Source organism: Sinocyclocheilus grahami, unplaced genomic scaffold (assembly GCF_001515645.1).
Source record: "Sinocyclocheilus grahami isolate Dianchi unplaced genomic scaffold, SAMN03320097.WGS_v1.1 scaffold341.1, whole genome shotgun sequence".
Taxonomy (NCBI): domain Eukaryota; kingdom Metazoa; phylum Chordata; class Actinopteri; order Cypriniformes; family Cyprinidae; genus Sinocyclocheilus; species Sinocyclocheilus grahami.
The window spans coordinates 99,766-123,348 of NW_015505520.1; the positions used below are offsets into that span (position 1 = coordinate 99,766).

The following is a 23,583-nucleotide window of genomic DNA, read 5'->3' on the forward strand; positions in this document are numbered from 1 at the left end:
TTTATATGTTCTGAGACGGTATTTGTTCTGTTGCTCCTATTAAAGTCAAAGTGCTTTTAACAGTATAATTTTAACTGCACTAAAATGTATGTAATGGATAATAACAAATTATGCTCTAAAATTATTATTATATTGTTTTACCCAAATTTAAAGTGCATTAGCAAGACTTTTCTGCTCCTCCTATTAAAACAGGGTGTTTTCAACAGTCTAAATTGAATTGAACTAAACATTTCCATGTGAAAATGCATCTCAAGCCAATGACAGAACAAATGTACTGTCAATGCTCAAGCAGCATATTGTGGTCACACTGAGATGGCTATGTGTGAACATTAGAAAGACAGTGTTGGATTGTGGGACATGTGGAGTGTGATGGGAGAGGCTGCTCTGATCACATGCATAAATATGTCCTGCTCTGTATGCGCGCTATGACTCGCCGAGCGCCTTTGAATTCTCATCTACAGTGCACGCAGCATGTAGGCTAGTGTGTTTAAGATAGTATCGGATCACTCACCCACAATCCCTCTTGCTTTTTTATAGTAACTATTCATATTTTTCACTTTTGCTTATCTATGATCAAAAGTAATTAACGCTTGTTCCATAAAGGATTCAGCCGTATGGTGTTAAACCACATGGTGGCATTGGATCAGAGACGCGGTCTGTTCCTCCTCTGACTGCCCTCTGCTGTAATTATCAGTCACATATCATTCACACTATCTCTCTTTCTCTCTCTCTCTCTCGCTCTCTCACACGCACTCATTGAGTACAACTGCAGCCATATATTCCTGCAGTCTCGCTCCTTTTCTCATAATTATCTTATTTTTTACACAGGATGGACTGGTAAAACCCTTTTCCTCTCGAACACACACAGGCATATGCAAACTAACCCTCTGCAGATTTGCTTAACACTTTTGAGAAAGGCTTCATTAGTGGAGTGACATCAGCGACGGTCTAATTCATTAAAGGAGCGAGTCAGCTGAGCAGCATTTGCTTATAAATTGGTATTGATCAGAGTATAGGAAGGAGAGCAGAGGGGATTTTCAGGTGAAAGAAGCTCTTAACACACACACACACACACACACACACACACACCTCTATAAGGACATGCCATACACTTGTATGAAAAAATAATAAACATTATTTTTAACACTTGTTAAAAATAATTACCCACAGGCTAACCTTAAGACAAACCATGACCCTATATTTTAAAGTTAAGTTCTAAATTCCAAAAACTTTAAATAAATAAATAGATAGATCATTTTACTTCTAAGAATATCCACAAATTTAGTTCACTTCTAAGAACAATCTTGTTTTTAAATTAAAGCTGTGTAAAACCACACACACTCACGTTAGATATCTAAATATCCAAATGTCATGTTAGATATCTAGATATCTAAATGAACATGCTATTGACTTCTACTGTTTGTTTATTAAGCTAATTATAATTACTACAGACTATCGGTTTGAACAAAAAATCTCGATTGTTAAATAAAAATAATAAATGAATGTTTTAAAATATATTTTAAATGAACATTAAATTAAGATGATTAAAGTAAGATTATTTATTCAGTTTTTGTCATTTTTGCCCAGTTTAGTTATCTTCTGGATTCATTTACATAGCTACATAAATGAGGTTATACTGCATCCAAAGGATTTTTAGCATTTTTGAGATTTTTTCCCCCTAGAATTTTAGAAAATTTGTTCTAATATCATAATTAAATAATTTATTTAAATATTTTTATGCATCCCTTCATTCATGAATGTCAAAAAAGTAACCTGCAATTTACACACTTGTCATATCTTAATAACACTGTTTGAGAAAGGAGAGATTTTTAAATTTCACCACATATTTGTCTTTTATTTTTTAGGATAATTAAAGTACACTGTTAGAAAAAAGGTGCAAAATTACCTTAAGGTGTAGCACATATCCTTCAGTGGTAGATATTGTACATTTCTGCCAAAATGACGTTCTTCTGAGGATGTTGTGCTTTTAAAGATATACTTTTTTGCACTATTTTTATATTTCTTCACACCCAATCACCTAAGCACTACAAAGGTACATTTGTATTTGCCATGCCAATAAAGCACTTTATACTGTAAGTGACTGGGGGGAGAGAGAGAGAGAGAGAGAGAGAGAGAGAGAGAGAGAGAGAGAGAGAGACAGTAAAAGGGTAAGAGACAGCATGTGCTTGCATGTGTCAGGGGTCACAGAGACCGAGAGAGAGAAGGAGGGGTAAAGGTAGCGAGTGAATTAGGAGGAGGAGGAGTGTACTGGCTCTATAGGCTGTGCATTATAGATGATGAGAAAGAAAGAGAGAGAGAGAGAGGGAGCTGGACAGGAGAGATTAGAGAGGGCAGGTCAGGCACGTTTATTCCCCATTCATTTCCAGACATCAGAAGATCAGGGTGCACAGCAGCCCTCCGCTACACCTGAACTTTCTCACTACATGCATGTGAGGAGAGAGAGAGAGAGAGATGGGGCAGAGAAGGGGGGAGGGAACCGAAAGAGTGTAAGACAGAATGAGAGAATGTGAGGTAGAGAGAAATAGACTCAGATAGCAGAACAGAGAGAGAGAGAGAGAGAGAGAGAGAAAGAGAGGGAGGGAGACTGCAGAGGCAGCACCTGGGACACTGAGAGGAAAAGCTAGAACACTTCTTCCTGTTTGCCCTTTATTGTTTTATTCCTCCTTGTGGTGCATTGGCCCATCTGAAGCAGGGGGACTCTACCTGACAGCTACCCACTAGGTAAGCACCAAATCTCTCTCTCTCTCTCTCTCCTCTCACTGCAGCTGTACCTCTCGGGCTGACAGTCAAGGTGAATCGCGTGTGGCTGCGCTCTGCGTAGACTAAGTGAAAAACTGCTCTTCCAGTAAAACTAGCACATGCTGCCTGGTGTGGGGGTGTGTGTACAGCAATGCAGTTTTTGCAGGGTGAAGAGGAAAGAAGAAAAACTGTGTGAATCTATCACATCTGAGATTCGTATTTGCCTTTCTGAAGTGTCAAAACGGAGAGAGCACCTCCTGATGTTATTTTTACGGACTTCGGCTGGCTTATTGAAGTGAAATGACGTGTAAAAACCCTCAACGTTAGTGACCTGACCTGTAAAGTCACAAGACCATGCAATTTCCGGGATTTAATTGGCAAAAAAAAAGACACTATACGCTGGTGTGGCGTGAAAATGAACTGCGCCGTCTTGTGACATTTGTACGCAAATTGGATGTAAAGTTTTAAAAGTGCAAAGGACGCATCTGTGTGTGGATTTGTGTGCCATTCAGTTGGTAAAACAGTCATTAGTGTTCATCACCTTTGTGGTTTGGCCCGTAAACGCTGATATTTGTGGATTATTAGGATTGAATGAAATATATTTGTCCATGTGCCCATATATCCTGCTTGGTAGACATACTTCTTTATATGCCCATATGAACAAGAGCAGCTATGGAATGTAAAGAAGTATGTATCCCAGGTGAGAGAAAAAACGGGGCTGAGGAACACACACATTCTTAAGGAATTACTGGGTATCTACAAGGACCGGTGTTTTTACTATAGGTTTGAATGGTAATTTTGTGTTTAAGCGGTTGGGTGTAGAATGCAAATTAAAATTTGTCTGATATGAGGTTACGAAAGACGACTCTTGGCCTAATAGTGAGTGTATGTTACTGTTAAATTGTCTATTAACTAATGATGTACAGGGTGACGTGTGCAATGATCGCAGAAGCGCTTGGGTTTCTATGGAGTAATCAGACGGTGGTCGCCTCATGTCAAAAACACACAGACAGCAGTTCAGATGGTGCAGTGAACAAATGCTTACTAATGAATAAAATCGGGGAGGAAGAGAGACAGTGAAGAAGAGAGAAAGAGAGATAGAGCTTTCACATAGCATCAGAGTGATACTGATGAAGCCGCTGGGGAGAAGCGTCTTTGAAATAATTTATAACAAAGTCCAGTTGCTTTGACTGCTGGACATTTATGTCTGTGGTTTCTTGCTGAACGTGAACATCCCAGTTTTGACACAACTGGTTATGATGACCTCTGCTCATCACTGGGAACACATTGGCCACTGCTATCTCAGTCTATTTATCCTACTCAGTTAGCTGGAAAGGACTTTTACTGAAATGTTTTATTGTTTCGAAGAGATGTAATGTTACAATACTCAAAAAATGGCCAAAACGCAGTTGCGTATTGCGGTTAATCCCGCAAAGCAAAAAAAGTGTATGGCTGAAATCTGGTAATTAAGAACTACAGTGTAATCTTGTGTAGTTTTATAAATTTATATCTACAGAAACTTGAAAAAAAAATTGTACACGCAAAAAAAAAAGAAAAAAAGTAATTAATTACTTAATTAATTAAAAAATAAATTAAGTAAATTAATTCAAATAAAAAGTATCCACACTTAATGCAATCATGATTATTCATTAAAAATAAATATATATTACCATCTTACAAATAATTTTTTTTTTATGCAGAATAAAATAAAACAGACATAATCTGTGCAGGCTACACAGGCACCTTCACTTCAAATGGATGTGCTTTACCAACCGTTTTGTCCTCTTAGCTTCTGGCAGTCTTGACACTTCATTAATAAATGTATATATTTCATCTCCACAGAGTCTCTGTACTCACAGAGGGACTAAGTACATAGATTAACTTTTGGATAGACAGGCCCAGCTGTCCTGCTTTTGTATCGAGTGTGTGTCTGTGTGTGTGTAAGCGCTGCTGAGGAATATTCACTTAGCCTTTAGCACCAGGGCAAAGTAGAGTCTTGATGTCTGTGGACTGTGTTACGGGAAGCTGTGTGATGGTCAGAGGTGGTCAGAACCCAGTAAAGCACGTCCACTGAGACCCACAATCACATCAGAGGATGTGCAGGCTACACCAATACTGAGCTGAGCAGGGCTTGTGTCGATCTGACCTGCGTAATGAATGAAAGAGTGTAGACGAGAATGAGATTTTGGAGAGGTATGCCCGAAAAGTGGGCGAGACATCTTTAAACAGTTATAATGGTTGCTATGCATTAGTCGTTTGAGGCCTTCAGTGGGTCAGTGTAGGACAAAGTAAAGCGAGACAATGCAATTCAGAAAATACGGTTGAAATAAGGAGAAAAAACTGATGAAAGTGGGATAAGCCTCCCATGGGATGACTGGAAAGAGAACGAGTGACCGAGAATGGACGATATGTACGTAGATGAGCGAATCACAGAAGGAGATTCATGGGATAGACAGAAGATAGGTCAGGCTGTGAAGTGTGTGAATGTGAAATAGCATGTATATGAGGTGGAGAGAGCGCGAGGGAGAGGCTGGATTGATGATGACGGTGTTCCGGCAGACGGGCTGTGAAGCTGCTGGACGGAGGGATGGAGGGGGCTGGGAGGTGTATTGTTCTGTCACTTTTCCTGTGTCAGCAGGTGGAAGCGTTCATCAGGACATTAAATATGCAACAATGCTGACTGAGCCAGTGAGCTGAGACTGCCAAAGCCCAGCACTGAGGGGACTGTAGCGGCCAAGGGGCCCACTCGAATCCCCGCACACTTACTAGTCCCAGTTTAAATAGAGGACAAACCCAGCCGAACGCTGTACAAACTAGATTTCCAACAAGCTATTTGTCGGTCTACACTTGTAATACAATCACAGCCAATAAGAAGATATTTGATGTGTAATGTACTGTTATGAAGAGTGTGGCTTGGGATCAATGGGTTGTGGGGCCACCCAGCACAAAAATAGAAAGCAAGTGAATGACAAAATGTCTGATCACTCATTGCATGTCATAAGTAAGATTTAAAGATTCGATTTGGAAGAAATAAACTCAATGTTGGGACATAATATAGGAGTTGCGGCAAGTCTATAATTTTGCACATACAGTAATTAGGGGAAATATCAGTGGGGGGAAAACGTTAAGGCTTTAAATGTCTAATTTTGCCACTTGAACTTAAAAAGGTTGAGAGAGCAGGAAAAGATGGATACAAGGAAGAATAATTACAGGATAGTGTTTACAATACATTCAAACATTTGGAGTCAGTACTTTTTTTTTCAATACTTCTATTCAGCAAGGACACATTAAATCGATCATATACATGCAGTTCTCTTGTTTCTATTCATAAAAAACACTCCTAAAAATCTTGTATGTTGGTATGCAGGTTTTTTTTTTTACGAAATTAATACTTTTACTCAGCATGGAAGGACAACTGAATCGATCTACAGTGCCAATAAAGGCATTTATAATGTTATAAAAAATTCTATTTCAAATAAGTGCTGTTCTTTTAAACTTTCTAATCTTCAAAGAATATGAAAAACAATGTATCATGGTTTCCACAAAAGTATTAAGCAGCACAGTTTATGTGAAGACTGATAATAATAAGAAATGAAATGGTGGAAATTCAGCTATGCCATCACAGAAATAAATTACATTAAAATATAAATACATAATATATTAAAATATAATTTCAATGTAAACAATATTTCACAATAGTATGAATGAATGAATGAATGAACCTTACCAACCCCAAACATTTGTATGGTAGTGTATATGTGTATAAATGATCACATACATACAAATGAGAAAAAAGAAGTAGAAAAGTGATTGACAAAAATAAAAATAAATAGAAGAATAAAATAAATGGAACTAATAAGGCAAAAAAGCGAATAAGCAGATATAAAAAGCTTTTAAAATAAAGTAAAAAAATAAACGTAGTAGGGAGAGAAGAGAATTATATGACCTGAGGAACAGCCAGAGCATGCTAACACCAAGTCACAGATCTGACCTAAAATAACTTCAGAGATGCCAAAAGAAATCAAGTCATTAAATAAATAGAGTAGCTTTTAATGACATAACAGTAGATCTACAAGCAGTAACATCACACTAGAAAAACATACACAAATTGGCTTGAGTGTAACGTGGTAAATCATATATCCTGTACATGGGTAATCGCAGTACGAGATAAAGTAAATTCTGAGAATGATTCACTTGTCACGTGTGCCAAGCAGAGAGGCAATAATGGTGGAGTTAAAAAATAAATATTACCGGGGAGGTTTTGGGATTTGTTAAATCATAAATCGGTGTCTGATTTGCGATATTATGAAAAATATGTTGGCTGATGGTGTCAGGTCGAGAGCGGTGATTAAGTGCAGCGCAGTCTGGAAGTGATGCGGGTGTGATTGTGAGGAGGCAGATAAATCAAGGACAGTTTATCAAGACGGGCAATAAGGAGGCAGGTTACAGAGCATAACATTATTAGTCTTCCTAACACAAGTGTGCTGAAGGGTTGGGCTCAGTACTGACACGTAATGAAAGGAAACCGTAGCACAGGATGTGACGCTTTTGTGCCTTTCAGAGGCTTTAATTCAGCAGCATATGGAGAGCAGGTTTGATGGACACCCGAGTGCAGGGGTGCACTGGGACAAGAATATAACAACCTACAGTGTATAATCACATATGTATCACACATGCAACTGTATGCATCACACTCCTGATACATACTATCTAACTGAAATACGCTAGCGTACAAATGGTTGGATTTGGTAAGATTTAATATGATTCTTAAGATTTTTTTATGCTTTTGAAAAAAGTTTCTTATGCTCACCAAGGCTGCTTTTAATTATGAAATATATAAAGTAAAAAAAAATATTTTGAAATATTATTATCATTTAAAATAACTATTTTCTATTTGAATATATTATAAAAAGTAATTTACTCCTGTGATGCAAAGCTGAATTTTCAGCATCATTAATCTTTAGTGTCACATGATCCTTTAGAAATCACTTTCTGCTGATTTGCTGCTCAAAAAACATTTATTATTATCAATTTTGAAAACAGTTGTGCTTCTTATGTATGTCTTTTCTTTCACTTTTGGTTAATTTAATGCACTCTTGCCAAATAAAAATATTAGTTTATTGAAAAGTTATAGTTCTGGCCCCAAAATTTTCACTATAGAGCAGTGTTGACAAGTCTGCGGTTTTCCCACGGAATTGGGCTACTTTAACACTGTTGCCGCGGGTTGTGTTTCATGTCTGCGGGTTTAAGCGACTCCAAAAACATGATATTTATCCCCAGGAATGCAAATTTTAGCAGGGGAACCCTGCCAAAAACATGTATTTTACCCCCCGGAACACGATTTTTAACTGGGGACCCCTTCGAAACACGATTGGGCTAGTTTTGAGTAGCGATTGGGTGGGTTTTCTTGTGAAAACCTGGCAACCCTGCTATAGAGGTTGTCTCATATAGTTTTTTTTCCCCTTTAAAAGGCAACAATTATGCAATAATAAAAGAATAGTATTAAATCAGTGCATGATTAGGTGTTCGAAAGAAAATATTTAAGCCCGTTACACGTCACTTTTCAATAAACTATCAGAATGCATTTGTTTGCATTTGCTTTATGATTTAATTAACTTGACCTGCACTCTCAGAAAAAAAAGGTACAAAAGCTGTCACTGTGGTGGTACCTTTTCAAAAGGTGCATGTTTGTACCTTTTAGATCAGAGGTCTCAAACTCAATTCCTGGAGGGCCACAGCTCTGCAGAGTTTAGCTCCAACCAGCTCCAAATCACACTTGCTTGGAAGTTTCTAGTAATCCTGAAGACCTTGATTAGCTGAATCAGGTGTGTTTGATTAGGGTTGGAGCTAAACTGTGCTGAGCTGCGGGCCTCCAGGAATTGAGCTTGAGACCAATGTTTTAGATACGAATATGTACACTTTAGGTACTAATATGTACCTTTAAGGTACCAATATGGAGTTTTTAGGTACAAATGTGTACCTTCTAAAGAGGTACCGCCCCAGTGACAGCTTTTGTACCTTTTTTCTGAGAGTGTGTCCCATACGTTTTAATTTACTTTCATTCCCGATCATGTTCGGTAGCAGTTGAGGAAACTCTGCAGGCTTAAATATGTGGCCTAATGATGGTGACATTTTTCTCCCAGTCCATCCATCCTTTGAGTGTGTGTTGTAAATTCATGAATTTCGTTTTTTTATAAATCTGTACTTTTTAATCACACTGCATGTATCAATGCTTACTCAGGAAAAATTAAACTGCACCGCAATTTAATTTTAAAATGAGAGTATGTGTTGACACCCTAAAGAACATTTCTGAGTCTGTAAATCAGCAGCATTTGGTATTCCAAGAGGTGGAGCTGGGGACAAAAGTCTGGTCTCAGGAGAGTGTGGCAGGATGAGATCAGTGTTTGATCTAAATCTTCTGTCCCTTTAGCCAACCTCCTTGTCCTGTGCTACCGTTGGGGGCTCATCAAGCTGTCAATCAAACAGTGTGTGTCAGTGTGTCAGTGCCCTGTGTTTGAAAACCTAGAGAGCTGCCTTGCTGCCTGTTGCCTTGTGCAGCAGCATCTGAACTGGAATTCAACCTTGTGGGTGACTGATTTTGAGTACTCAAAAAAGGGCTTATACATAGTTCAAATAGTGCAGTACAAATTTTAAAAAATATTTAAATTTTTTAAATACAAACAGAGCTTTACACACAGAAAACATGAGAAACTCGACTCACAACTGATCATGACCGTGCAGCGATATAAGAGGAATGATGCAAAGTGCTAAAATATCAATAGTTTGGATCATTAATATTTTTTAAAGAAATTATGTTATTCACCAAGGATTTAAACTGATCAAAAATGACAGTGAGCATTTACAAAAGACAGCTATAATATTTCTGTTTCAAATAAATGCTGAATTCAAAGAATCATGAAAATAAAATTTTTTCCACAAATATATTAAGCAGAGCAACTGTTTTCAACTTATATTATCAACTGATAATTATAACAAATGTTTCTTGAGCCGCAAATCAGTATATTAGAATGATTTCTGTAGGATCATGTGACACTGAAGACTGGAGTAATGATGCTGAAAATTCAGCTTTGCATCACAGGAATGACATTCATTTTAAAATAAAATAAAATAGAAAAGCTAATTTAATAGTAATGTTATTTATGTTATATGTTATTTAATAATGCAAGTAATATTTATAAATGAATAAATAAAAATAGAATGTATAGACCACTAACATTTAAGCAATAGTGTACATTTAGGGTAAAATAACCTGTTTTAAATGTTCTAAATTATTAAACAAACAATAATTATACATTTATAATATCATATAATAAAATCCCAGATTTCCGCATTTCCTCAGCCTACAATATGATCTCTTAAAAAATGCTTCCTACAGAGGCAGCTCACAAATGAATATTTCCACAATGCAGCCATTTAAAACTATTTAACCAATCATGTAGGCCATTATTCAGCTGCAACTGACTATGAATGAACAAAAGGTTGAATTAACCTATAGAGAACAAATCAAGCTTTGAAATCTTTTTTAAATGCTTATGTCCTGTGTCAGTGTACGCAAATCGCTGCGTCTCCACAAACCGGAAAAATTCCTATGCGGTGCAAAACACAGGCCCACAAACACACACACACACACACACACACCGCTTCAGTGCCACTCGCACGGAACACTCGAACCGAGGATCAATGCGTTGGTAATTTGTTTCAATCAATTAAAGCGACATCTGCTAGCATTTAAACCCCAATAACAGTCAGTCTTATCTAGAACATGCTCCCACTGCAGAAAAACAGAGAAGGAAAGAGAGAGCCATGCTGTAATGTCCTGCGAATATAATTATAGAATATCACAGTATAGCTGAGTATCACAGATGGACATATTATTATGGGCTGTCATTTTTCTTTTAGCTGAGCTGAGGGCATTTTCTTGGTGGGACGTTTGCCGTATGACATCATAATTACTATTTCCCATCACACCGGAGTTGTTGGAAGAGCTCAACGTTTCCTAACACCAGCTACAGCAGCAAAATCACCCAGAGACGAACATGCGCTGCATTCTTCCAAGTGCGCTTACATCCAACTCTCCCAAAACGCCCTGATACCAAATAGATGTTCTTTCCAAAAATTAGCATGTTGGATAATTAAAATTCACTGGAGCTGTAAACCAGGAGGAAGTAATTAAAAGAACAAGGGCGCTCCGACACAAAGCTTCATTCCATCAGCGACGAAAAAAAAATGAATTCCTGTACTTCTCTCTCTCTCTCTCTCTCTCTCTCTTTCTGATACGAAACTGGAGTCATTCAGTGCTGCAGACTGCATGCAGCAATGTGGCTCACATTCAGCCTGAAGCATCTTCTTCTTCATTGAAATAAGTTCAAATTACACAGCCACTGCAATTTCAGCAAATTCATTACAAACAGTAACTACAGCATTACTACATTGTAATAACTATGTAATTGGCATATTAATGTCAGAAACGGCCCTGGACACTGTAGCATTTGAGAGTGGTGGGTGTGTGAGAATGGTAAAAATCTCCTGCAGTGGCCTATCTTTCCTCTCCCAGGGCTCTTGCTCCTGCAAAGTCAAATTCACTACCTGAGAGTTCAACGCACATCCAGCAATACTGGCCGCCATAAAAACACATTCTGTATTGTTCGCACTACCTGCAGGGACAGAGAAAATATTTATGGTTGGAATAAAAAGTAAACATAATGCAAAAAAAAAAAAACGTGTGGAATAAAAAATTTGAACATTTGTAAATGTAGGAGACTGGTGACAATTGCATTTTCTTTTTAAATTTCCTATACTAGCCCACAGTATCTATATATATATATGCTGTGTGTATACGTCTGTGAAGTATATATAGTTTTGGAAATAATATTTATTCAAATTTTTAAACGTTAAATCATACAGTTTTTATTTTATAACTACAGTTACAGTTGTATCTGGCCTCACAGCCATGGAAAATTACATAATTATGTCGACAATCAATCAATTAACCAAAATGTTTACATCAATTTATATATTATGTATATAAGTCAGACTGTTAAATGAGTATAAAAAAATATTTTCACAAAATTAAACGATCACAGATCTTTTACTCTACTAACCCAAATAAGTTTCATCACTCTACAATTACAATTACCACCAGTCTCCTCTTAAGCATACGTGTTTAATATATACTGTATTGTCACCCAAAAATAAACACATTTTCACTAAATATCTTAATATATATATATATATATGTGTGTGTGTGTGTGTGTGTCATTTTTAATAAGTGAAGTTAGCAGTTTTAATAAACACAACAACTCCAGTAACTGATATTTTGTGCAAATCTATGGTTACCATGTGTGAATGATTCAGTAGTAGGTAAATGGAACAAGATGGAAGTTTAAGTACAGGTGAGCAAGCCATGCTCACATATATAAGGAGCATCCGTGATCACACAGCCCTTTAAAACCCTTTAACTGTCACCCGTCCCCTCTGTGGGACGCCTAAGTTTACTTCACTATATTACAATTAAATCCTAATCTAATCATGACAAACTATATATCATTGGAAAGGTCTAAGACTCCTAAATAGATATTTTACCAATGTTTTCGTTAAAAATTATGTAGGAAAAGTAATAGATTAATTTTTGACAAGAGTGCACTTCAAAAATCTACATCATAACAGGAGTTCTGACCTTTGTCAAAAAAAGTCTTTTTTGTTGCCTTTTTCTCCATCACACTTTAGAAATCATCAGAAATGATATATCAATTGAAAACTTTAAATCTCAAAATTCATCCTTTGAAACCCATTTTAAAATCAAATATTGCATTACCATGAAAATGGTACATCAATATCATGTTACAAAATGTTTTCGGGCATGAATTATAAAAATTTAAGTTTGGATCAGATATTTTACCAATGTTTTCGTTAAAAATTATGTAGGAAAAGTAATAGATTAATTTTTGACAAGAGTGCACTTCAAAAATCTACATCATAACAGGAGTTCTGACCTTTGTCAAAAAAAGTCTTTTTTGTTGCCTTTTTCTCCATCACACTTTAGAAATCATCAGAAATGATATATCAATTGAAAACTTTAAATCTCAAAATTCATCCTTTGAAACCCATTTTAAAATCAAATATTGCATTACCATGAAAATGGTACATCCATATCATGTTACAAATGTTTTCGTTCATGAATTATGCAAATTTAAGTTTGAATCGTGCACTTTCATGTCTATGTTCAAAAATGTGAGTGACAGTTAAGGGGTTAAGTGCACATATATTTCAGAGGTGCAGCGTCAAGAGGAACCTAGTTAACATTCCAGCACCGCCGTGCAGGGTGTTAGCCAAGTGCTGAGAACATTACTGAGAGAGAGAGAAATGAGGAGATTGAGTGATAGAACGCAGGGTAATAAGGAAGGACATTGGGGAAAGAAGGGTAAGGTGATCCTAAAGAAGTTTCAGTATAGAGAGACCTCAAAAGAGTTCTCAGTGTTGATCTATATATTCATCATATGCATTGCAGAGTTTTACTGTCTACTGGTGTGACATTAGACTGACCTCATTGCATTTACAATAGGGCTGAAAATAGAACCGTAATAATAAGAGCCTGTGTATGAATTAGCACACAGTAGAACATATTCGGTAAAAACAAATAAAAAAATCACCTACATTTTTCTCAATGTAAATGGAAGGTTAAAAATATAAATCAACATGCCTTTTACTGGGAAACAGCAACACGAATGGCTGACAATCTTGGAAACAAAATCTAATTTTAACCAAGCAATAAATACAGTTTTAGGATTTGGAAAAAAATGCTAAACAAATGTTACGACAAAATAAAAAATTAAGATTGAATACGATTTTTATAATATGTATAAACCGTACTTAATGTAAGAATATTTTTACAGCATGTATGATTTACACTGCTTGCGTTTCATGAATAAGTCCTGTGTGTTTAAGCATATTCTTCTATGTGATTTCAGACAGCACACACTCAGAGACTCTCACAACATATGACCTCAGCCCTGAGTGTGTGTGTGTGTGTGTGTGTGTGTGTGTGTGTTTAAACATACAGGCGAGCTTAGCCCTCATCCGTTCAATATGCAGACCCTTCCACAGGCCCCTGGCCCCGTTCTCACTGTCATTGTTTCAGGTGGACACACATTTAAACAGTCTCTCTAACACCAGGTTTTTCTCTTTGAACACTGAGGGAGAGAGGGGGCAGACACCACACAGCTGCGCTACAGTACAAATCGTTTCAGCCAGATCACTTTTCCACTCCACACTTCCACTGTTCCTCTCCATTTTATCTTTTCTTCATCTTTTTATTCTTCTGTCCTTCACTGGTGAACTTTTATTGTGAGTGTGTGTATCTAAAGCTCTTATGCTGTTTCCACACTGCTTGTAAGTTGTGTTTGTGTAAGGAGCTACGGCCTGAGATGCGATGAAACGGCCCGAGTGTTGACATTAGAGGTCTGCATTAGAGGTTCCCGTGGGAGAGCCGCAGGACCCGACTGGATTTTTTGCGCCACGGGATTAAATTCCCGAATAAAACGCGGTAGCGGTCGGTAACTCTGGTGTAATTTGAACGGGAGCAGGCGGTCTAACAATATCCCGTTCCAGACGTCCATTTAGAACAGCATATCTGTGCTTTATTCTTATTGACCACCGGTACAGCTTGCGCTCAGGACTGTTATGCACGCGCTGCACGCATGCTTTTACCGTCACGCGTTTTATTTGCGTGGTCTGTGCGCAGCATGTGCATAATGATGCTCAGAGCAGGCTGTACCTGTGGTAAATATACACTGTAAAAAAAATTCCGTAAAATTTACGGTAAAAAACCAGCAGCTGTGGTTACCGGAATTTTACCGTAAAAAATACGGTTGCAATGTTTTAGGTTTTAACTTAAATTTACAGTTAAATACCATAATTTCATTAACTGATATAATGTTAATATACCAACCTACTGAAGTACTGAAATCTGTTTTGTACATTTGTAATACACTGATAACGACCAAATGCAGGTGGTGATGAGAAAGTCACATGATGAACCAAAGCCCATCTCAAGCAGCTTTTAAATAATAACATGTATAGAAGGTGCACAGTGTCATTCACACAAACACTAAACACCATCATAGTAACACACATGACACTGAAATAATGCAATAAGCATTAATTTAACAACATTAGGTGTAACACACAAACCTAATATACAAAACTGATAAGAAAAAACTAAGAAGGAACATAGTTATTTCAACAAAACAACATTAAATTTGAAATGTAACGCACGGAATTCTGGGAATGTCAATTTACGGTTATTCACTGTAAATTATACGGTATTTTTCACTTCCAAAAACGGTATACTACCGTAAAACTATGTCCAATACATGTAATGTCCAATACAGTTTTTCACCGTATATAGTAGGGGAATTTACCGTTAACCATTTAACAGGTTTTTACTGTAGCATTTTTACAGTCTTTTACCGTTAAATTCACAGTCATTTTTTACAGTGTACGGCCCTCAAACAAAGCAGGCAGGTTGTCGATGAGTGACAGAGCAGAATAAGGATGGAGCAAAGTGTGGATGCGCTGTCCTTGAAGGACGTTCAACTCGGTTTTGTTTATATTTTGCTTAGCCTTTAATTTTAAATGAAAGATGTCCATTTATTTATTTTTCTCCGTGACACTTTTCCTACTGTGTTAACTAGGGATGCACCGATACCACTTTTTCCAGTACTTGCCCGATGCCGATACTTTTATTTTTTTTGGTACTTGCCGATACCGATATTTTTATTGCATTTGTACATTTTTTAAATATTGCATACAGAAACCAAAAGGGTATGTATAGGTAGTTGGTTAACTTCATTTATCAAATAGATACAGTCAAACCAAAATGTATTCAGTCACCTTCAACATTTCTCACATTATCACAGTTGATTCGCTATAGTTTAGAAAATGGTAATAAAATATGACAAGAACTCAGAGTTAAACTGTGTCAGAACAAATTAATCTTGATAATGTTAGATAATTTTGATAGAAAGGTATGCAATAGATTACAATCAACCAAAAATTATTCAGGCAGCTGTTAGTATGACAGTATTTACACAACTATCAATACTTAGTCGGGCAGCCCTTAGCCTTAATGACAGCCTGTAGTCTCCTGGGCATGCTGTCACCCATCTTCATGCAAACCTCAACTTCAGTTTTTTTCCCAGACTCGAATCTGAATCATTTTTGGACCAAAATTTGTATCAATTTTACTGGTAGTGCACTGTATGAAGAAATTTTGGGTATGATTTGTCACAGTTTACTTTATTTTGCTATCCTCACTTACATAAATGAACTATAGTGTCCTGCACCCACTAGTAAAAAAAATATCAAAAATTATATCTGGTCTCTGAATCATGTTTGGTTTCAGCTCGCGCACATCAGCTATACAGGCATTAATACTGAATGTTTAATATTATATTCATTGCATACATATACTTCGTAGTAGACATCCTTAACTCCATTCTGCTGTCTGTTGTTCTGTTGTCAGTGTTTCTTTGTCTGAATATGGCGCTTATCACATGCTGTGTGGTATCTGGTATCGGGGCATTTTAAGAGTACGAGTTCGGTATCGGTGCATCCCTAGTGTTAACAGAACATTTGTCAAACGCATTTAGTATTTTGACAAGACAAATAAAAATAGCTAATAGGCTATTTTTGTACAACCTACATTTTTATTTTTTTTCTCTCTGCCACACTTTTTCCCTATTGTGTTGTCAATGTTAAACGAATTGTATCCCGACAAGACGAATAAAAATAAGAAATACAATTTTTGTATAACATTTTTATTTTCTCTGACACTTTTTTTCCTACTGTGTTGCATAAAATATTAAACAAATTTTGTGTCTTAAGATAATTCATATAAATTCACGTCAAAGTCAATAAATTCAAGACTCTTGACAAGACGAATAAAATAACATACAATTCTGTGCAGACTACACGTTTATTTGTCAGCCTATCTCGCTTTCTTTCAGCAGCGGAAATTTAAATGTCAGATTCTGGAAACGAGATCTAAATTTAGCGGGAACGGTCGGGTCAGGTAGAAAACCATTCTAAGTGGACAGCAGGTGAACAAAGAGTGAATATATAGCGGGAGCGGGTGGGTGCGGAATAGAACCTTGCGAGAGCGGGACTAAAAAAACAGTCCCGCGCAGACCTCTAGTTGACATACACTACCATTCAAAAGTTTGGAGTATATACTTTTTTTTTTTGGAAAGAAATTTATACTTTTATTCAGCAAGGATGCATCAAATTGATCAAAAGCGATAGTAAAGATGTATCACAATTTCCACAAAAATATGAAGATGCACAACTGTTTTCAACATTGATAATAATAAGAATTGTTTGTTGAGCAGCAAATCAGCATATTAGAATGATTTCTGAAGGATCAAGTGACAATGAAGACTGGAGTAATGATGCTGAAAATTCAGCTTTGCATCACAGGAATAAATTATATATAAAAAAACAGAAAACAGATATTTTAAATTGTCTTAAATTAAATGTCTTGATTTACTGTATTTTTGATTAAATAAATGCAGCCTTCTATCTTAAATCGTACAGACCCCAAACTATTAAACCATATTTTCCATTCAAACAGGAACTTGGCATGATACTTTTTTTTTTCTTTTTTTTTTTAAATAGCCATAAGTTAGTTTTCATCACAGCTGTTAAGCATGATTCGCTATGCTAGTTGGTTGCAGGTGGCATTAAGATTCTTACTTTAGAAAGTGTTTAACTGGACAAAAATCTGTAGTGAAACATAAGTCATCAATATATTTAGTCTGTTTTAGTCTGTGTTTCATGAGAGTAAAGGAGAGTGTAAGTTGAGAGCGAAAGAGCAAAAACTAGGAGGAAGTGGGAAAGCACATGTCTGAAATTACATATTGTCAGAGCATCTACTGAATTTGAGTATGTGTGTAGTATGAATACAATCCAGACATACTGCATCAGCCTGTTGGCACTGTCATGTGACCTATAACATCAACTGCATTACTTTTCCATTATATACATCAGAGGTGCCCAGTCTTGCTCCTGGAAGACCAATGTCCTGCAGAGTTTAGTTGTAACCAGTCCCAAAACACCTGTCTGGAAGTTTCTAGTAATCCTGGAGACCTTGACTAGCTGTTTAATTAGGATTGGAGCTAAACTCTGCAGAATAATGGCCCTCCAGGACCAAGACTGAACAACCACTGCCATACATGAATATGACGATCTCTCATGGCCTCACAGGATCTTCTGGGTACTTTTTTATGAATACTGCATATTAGTACAGCTTTTCACATTCTAGGGAAGTATGCATATTCTTTGCTATTAATTGAAGCATCTATGATGTCCTTAAGATGTGCCATAAATTGATGTCATGATGCAAGTCAAACATTTCCAAAAACACACTCTCTACTTTAATAACCTTGTATGGTGCATCTTGAGCACTGTTATTTTAGTATCATTTATATAATATTATAGTATTTATTAATATTCAAATTCTAAAGGCAACATATTTACATTACCGGTTTTCCCCCTTCAACTCTCTCGCATCCATTCACTAAATCATTTTCTGTTTCCCTCTGATTCTTGAGTCAGACCTCTAAGATATAATGAAGGTCATAAGGACATGAGAAGCTCCTTCAGTACAAATGAGTGTGCACTGTGACCTTCAGTGTGGTGGAGACCTGTCAATAACAGCGTGCGCACTTGCTTCAGCTGCTGCTTCTCCTCCTGCAGATATAAAGATTTCAACACTGCTCTATTCCACATCCAGGCTTCTCTTGCTGAAAAATGGACAGACGATGTGATAAAAGAGAGAGAGAGAGAGAGAGAGAGAGAGAGAGAAAATAACAGTGCTGCAAATTAGAGTGGATAGGAACTTCCACACAACCACAATTAAGATGCTGCAATTAGATGAAAATGTTACACCCCGGAGTATAATCCTCTATTAAACCAGATTACAGTGGCCCAAAGGTAATAAGAATATTAGACCCCCCTAGAGTAACAGAGAAAGAGCAAATGATCTAGACGATTCCCACTGATCCAACATCTGCAGAGAGAAGCATAAGTAAAAAGGAATTAAATAAATAATAATAAAACAAAATCCAAATTGCTATTGATTTCCTTAAAAGGTGTTCCCGATAGATTAAAAGGTTAAGAAATAAAACCGCTTTGGGGATTACATCATTCCGAAATTAAATCAAAGATTTGCAAAACAACGATGCCAGTAATCTCAGAGTAATCAAAACAGGATAAAACAGTGTTTAATTAGACAAAACTGTCGGAGCATATTGAGTGGTGGTGCTCTTATGTGAGTTTTAATCTGACACTCTTGATCATTTATAGTAAAGGTGATTTTATTAATAGTAAAAAAAAATTATAATAATTAAAAATAATAGGCCTTCCAGCTAACAAGTTTTGCTTCCCAGAATATTATGGGGATGTCAGTTTAGTGTTACAAAAAAAATAAAAATTTTAAAATAATGCTAGAACTAAGCCTTTTCTACCACATTAAAGTACAAAACATTAAATTTCCATACGATATGGGACCCTTTTCTCATTTATCTTGAGGTTGAAGAGACACGATTATTAAAGTTGAGAATCCAGAATTTAGCGTGCAAAGGTTGAAAGGCTACCATATTGTACTGTATTTTCATGGCTATACTGTATTTATTTCTATTTTTATTTATTTCCCTTTTCTTTTCTTTTTGTTTGAGTAATAACTTACGATCATGTCCATATCATTTGTTTATTTGTCTTGTTAAATTTGCACAGCTTGTATTGATGTTTTGGATTTGTGAAAAGCCTGCCAATGTCAAAACCTGCAATAAATAATAATAATAATAATAATAATAATAATAATAATGCTAGAACTGCTGCACTTCCTCAGACAAGTTGCACAGTGACATTTTTGTGATGGGACAACCAATGTTCCTATCATTTACTGTCTCTGTTGATATGAATAGCAAAAAGGCCAAACGAAACAATGAAGTACATGAACCAATGTAGGAATAAGGACCCTGTGTGATTAAACAGGCCCACAGACCACAATATACAACAAAATGCAGCTTCAAAACCAAAAACCAATTAACCATTTAATGAACAGTGAATCAACCTATATTCTGACACTTTGTTCCACTAGAGGAGAGTCAAAAAGCTGACTACTGTCTACTGTATTTGTAGCGGTCTGCTGCCTGGATCAGCCAATCAGGGCCAGAAAAAGTGCTGAGTAAGGGCCTACACTAGCGCTCACGTCCGAATGCAGAGAAGCCAGCACTGCAAACACACTGCAGCACGCTCAGCACCTATTCCCACATCCTCTTCCTTATCCGAGGGCACCTCCAAAACTCTAGCCCCAGGCTTTTGCGAAAAGCCAGGCCCAAACCACCAGCGCTGAGGTCGCTAGTTGCGCTAGTGTGATTCATCTCTTTTCTGAGAGTTGATGTACAGAGAAGAAGAAAAATAAACACTAAATGCTAAAGCCCCTTGTTAAACGTTCACAGCAAAACACACTGGTCCGTTCAGAGCACTGCTGCAAAGTGAATTAACTCAATTAGTAGGCTAGCTAATTAAAGTGTCCACAGAGGCTCTGCTGTGGCATCCACGGCTTGTGTATCTGATGGGGTCAGGTCTGCTAAACATCTCCATTACCACAAATTCTCAGCTGCTGTCTTTTAAGAGCACTCTAGGAAGCATAGCTTCACACAGAGTGGACTGCAGTAAACCTTCCCGCACCCCACTGTTTTGGCCTGCTTTTGTGTGTCTTCCTTTGTGGGAAACACTACAAATGAACCTGGAATACCTGCTTAATCTGTCTTTTTGACAAAAACTAGCTTCCGTGGCAGTTGTCAAATGAAAGAGGTTGGTAACGATGCAAAGGTAGCGACATGGTGCTGCAGTCATTTTAAAGGGTTTCTCATTTACTTTTATGTCGTTACAAACCTGTATGAGGTTTTGTTTTTTATTATTCTGTAAAACACAAAGGAAGATATTTTGAGAAATGTCTCAATGTATTTTTTTGCACATTGTGGAAGTCAATGGCCATCTAAAATGGTTTGGTAATCACCATTCTTCAAATCATCTTCTTTTGTATTCTGTAAAAAAGTCAAACAAGTTTGGAATGACACAAGGGTAAATAAAAGACGACATAATTTTCATTTTGGGGAGGACTATCCCTTTAACCACTTGGTTTTGCTTTTTGGAGAAGGAGTGTCACTTACGTGTGCAACTAGAAACACTTTTGTCCAGATATGGAGACAGTGAGAGAAAAGAGGAGGGGAGGAAAGGGAAAGAGAGAGAAAGTCATAAAAACTGAAACGTTATTTTGTAACACAACGTAATACCATGTATGCACACACATTCAGCTGCCCTAATAATAAAACGCCCTAATAATAGTCCTAGAACAAACAAAGACATGCAATGTCTTTAAATGTGACCCACAACTTGTGTCATCTGTAACTCGGTTAATAAAATACAAGCAAATTCATCCAAAAATAAGTCTTTCAGAAAGCTTACAGCATAGAATCTATTTATAAAAAAAAGTATTAAAAAAAACAAGCAAACATACAGTGCATTGTGCACAGGACCATTGTTGTGCAAATGTGTCTTTAAAGCTGTAATTATTATAGGCTTATCAATGTGTATCGGTAAAGACATGGTTTGGAAAATGTATTTATTTTACACTGTCTCATTATAAATATTTATTATTATTATTATTATTATTATTAAGGTATAGTGTAGCTTTAAGCTGCTGAGTGTATGGACTGCTATTAAAATCTATGACGAAACATATCTTGGTTCAGCACTCTCTCCCTCAATAGCCTTTCACTCTGTCCTCTGTGTGCGCTGATCCACAGATACAACTGAAATTAACTCAATGGACATAAAGGACATTTAATGTTTTATATATAAAGTACTTATTGCTGGTATTTAGCATTTAGGTGTAGGCTAATATAGGAGTTAAAACGTTTATTATTACACACAAAGGCAAAAATATTTTAATAGAACAATCATGCAGTAAATCTGCAATAGGGTCATGTATTCACTCTGTGTTCTACTTCCTGTTTTCTTGTCGCCCTCTTCCTCCTCTCTTCTCCTACAATGTGTCCCAACTAGGCCTAATTAATTTTTTTCCCACACTGAAAGCAAAACTCTGGTTCTATAGTTAGGATGCAGATGGTGTACACTATAAAAAGTGTTTATAATACTTTTGATTATAATACTTTATTATTATAGGACAGAAAAATCTGAATAGCACACAAAACATGCAGTTTATTATGAAATCTATTTGCAATTACAATACTATGGGAAATAATTAAGCAGCGAAAGTCCTCTGTATATGTACAGTACGTGACCATCCTGACCTTATATACGTCACTTGTCCTCAAATATGAATTGCAGAGAAGTGGAGGAAGAGCGAACAAGAGGGGAGGGAGGGGATAGTGCACTGGGTATGTGGGTTACTCTGAGGTATAAAGCAAAAGCGAAGTGGATGCGGGAATGCTTTAAAAAAATAGCCCATCATAAAAAATTGAGCCAGATCAAACACACACTCACACTATGAATACATGCTTTTTTTTTCCTTCAGGCTATCTAGGAAGAATGGCAGCAAACTTCCCTAATGGCAACATTATTAGCTCATACTAATTTAAAGATCCAGGAAAGGAGCCTGAAGGACAAACATAAAGAACCGAACACAATGAGTTGGCCTAAACTGCAAAGAGCTGCCTTGTAAAAGCAGACTTCATACAGAATGAGAAAACAGACAGAGAGAGCTTAAAAGGCAACGAGGGAGAATGAGACATAAAAAAGACAAAGCGAGACAAAGGAAGAGTGAAAAGTGTGTGGAGGGTGGGGGAGTTAATGGCAGTTAATTCTAGCAGTGTGTTGTCTTCTGGCTTCATTAGCCATATTGGCAGGCCTGTGATGAATTTATCTTCTTAAGATTGTCTGCAGTCATCATTTACACCGTTTCCTCTGTCATCAGTGGTCACTCCTGTTTTCCTCTCCAACTTCTTCAGTTCAATTCCTGCCCTTTGTGAACAATGATGCATCCACTTCCATTCTACAATCGTAAAACACTGTTATCCTGATCCTGACTGCATTAATTCTTGTTTGCTTGTGTTGTCTAAACTGATACTGGCTGTAATAGAGTCTCTAAAGCTGTGGTGTCAAACTCATTCTAGGTCCCGGGCCGGATTAGACTAAAACCCTTGTTACAACTGGCAATTCGGATAGTGTATGGATAATAGGAAAAATAAAGTCTGATCTATTCCATTTTCCTACTCTAGAAACATTCTCACATGATTGTAATACAAATTAAAGACAGAAAATAAACTTTTTAAGCACAATGCAAAGTTCAGAATCACTTCCTGCTGCTTTAATAAACAACATGGGTGTAAAACAAAAGGGAGATGATTAAAGATACAAATTTCACTCGCTAGAATGTATTTTTCAGTGTATATAAAAAGGTTCTTGACCGAATTACTTTAGCCAGCCAAATTTGTACATTAACACAAAATTAGCTATAATAAAAGAAAGAAAAAGTTTCTCAATCAGACTCTGACAGCATTGAATGTGCAGCACTAATTATTTTATTAGACTTAACTGATATTTAGCTTTTATTTGATTTTATTCAGTTCATTTTAATTGTAGTTTATGTTTTAGTCCTTTTGCGTTTGTAATTTTTAAAATTTTCTTTCTTTTTTTAAGAGTTATTATTGCCGGGTGTTTTTTTCTTTTATTGTGATAGGACAGTATTTAGATGCGGAGCGAAATGGGAGAGGT

The 23,583-nt window shown here is 36.6% G+C and overlaps 2 long non-coding RNA genes across 3 annotated transcripts in view; both read right to left on the minus strand.

Moving 5' to 3' along the window:
* The window catches only part of LOC107603145 (uncharacterized), an 86,576-nt gene that overhangs the window by 41,324 nt on the left and 21,669 nt on the right, over positions 1-23,583 (minus strand). The window contains exon 3 of one of the 2 annotated variants that reach the window (XR_001611102.1): positions 18,465-18,572. The exons of the other annotated variant lie outside the window; for it this stretch is intronic. This is a non-coding gene — a long non-coding RNA (uncharacterized lncRNA). Of the gene's footprint in view, positions 1-18,464; positions 18,573-23,583 lie in introns of those variants that run through there. 2 annotated transcript variants of the gene reach the window in all.
* Positions 11,037-12,229, minus strand: LOC107603146 (uncharacterized). The gene is made up of 2 exons (XR_001611103.1): positions 12,193-12,229; positions 11,037-11,435 (listed from the first exon to the last, which is right to left on the minus strand). It is a non-coding gene; the product is annotated as an uncharacterized lncRNA (long non-coding RNA).